This window comes from Nematolebias whitei, chromosome 11, assembly GCF_014905685.2.
Source record: "Nematolebias whitei isolate Nwh7 chromosome 11, NemWhi1, whole genome shotgun sequence".
NCBI lineage: Eukaryota > Metazoa > Chordata > Actinopteri > Cyprinodontiformes > Rivulidae > Nematolebias > Nematolebias whitei.
In genome coordinates this window covers 41,628,103-41,629,635 of record NC_056508.1, presented here as the reverse complement: position 1 = coordinate 41,629,635, position 1,533 = coordinate 41,628,103, and positions in this window count along the sequence as shown.

The following is a 1,533-nucleotide window of genomic DNA, read 5'->3' as shown; positions in this document are numbered from 1 at the left end:
TAAAACAGATTGCCTTCTGTCATCTTGCAAAGGCTTTGTCTGAAGTGCAGCCACCGTGTAATGACTGTAATTGAGATATATGGTGGCCAATATGTATGCAACTAATGACCCCGGCCCTCATTGTCAGTGTGTGTGTGTGTGTGTGTGTGTGTGTGTGTGTCCTTGTTTATGCTACTTTGTGAGGCCCATTTTTCCAACTTATACTACATTGTGGGGACCAACTGCTCCTTATGGGGCCCAAAGCCCGGGCCCCATAAGAAGAAGTCCCGTTGGTGGGTTAGGGGCTAGGTTTAGGACTAAGGTGTGAATTGAGGATGTGTTAGGTTTAGGGTTAGGTATGTACTGGTAATGGTTAGGTTATGGATAAAGGTCATGGTTAGGCTATAGAAATGAATGAAAAATGAATGGAAGTCAATGCAAAGGCCCCACAAAGATAGCAAAACAAACCTGTATGTGTGTGTGTGTGTGTGTGTGTGTGCCCTTGGTGGACTCTGAGGACTTATTGCTGATGTTAACCTAACATCATACATAAATAAAGTGTTTACATGGAGACCACCAAACACAAACACAACTGGATCCAAGGGCAAACAGGTACTCCTTCGTCTCATCTCTCCAATACTGATCATAACAATTAAAGTTGTATATTTACTCTGAGATCCTTCAAAAGAATGGTTTGTCTATAGAATAAATAAAAGGTATTGGAGTAATTTTGTTTCTTACGAAGAATAAAAACAAAAAAAGAAAGCCACTCATGCGGCTTTCTCTAAGCCGTACATTTTCTTATGTTTCCTGTTTGTACAACAATGAAACTATTTTGAACCAAAATGTGCACATGCTATTTGTTTTGACTTCTCATTTATCAGGACTTTTGTTAAGAGTCAGGTCAGTAATGATCTTATCGATCATTTGTTCCTCACATCCATCATCAAATAGTCAGTCTTCATTCCCCTTGAATTCTAACGACGCTGTTCAAACATGGATCTCTCTTCTTTAAGAGGAAAGTTGCACACAAATATTCTCCACGGTAACTTAACAGTGTCATCACTGCGCTGATAAATTAGCAACTATTTAAAAGATAAACATGGTTTATAGCAAAACTCTGAACTTTTATTATACGCATTGCCGTGGCTAATTTGCATTTTTCAATTCAGTTATCTAATTTTAATTATGTGCACAATTTCTTCAAAATACATTAAAATGTGAAGGCATGCGTCAGCTGGCTGTTTGCCCTTTAGTCCACACTTTGGGTGGTCAAAACTGCAAATCTCCATGAGCTTGAATAAAACAAGCCTTAGGTGCTTTGACTTTTATTAATGGACAAATCAATTCTTATTTGTATCACCCTCTCATCTAAAATCCTGGCTTCACAGCTCTTAACAAATTAGCTGCCTTGAGGTTAAGCTCAAAGATTGTAAATCCATTATTGCTGCCTCACATCAGCATGAAGGTGATAAATCAATCGTTAAATAAAGTCTGTCGAAATGGAATCTATCTATCTATCTATCTATCTATCTATCTATCTATCTATCTATC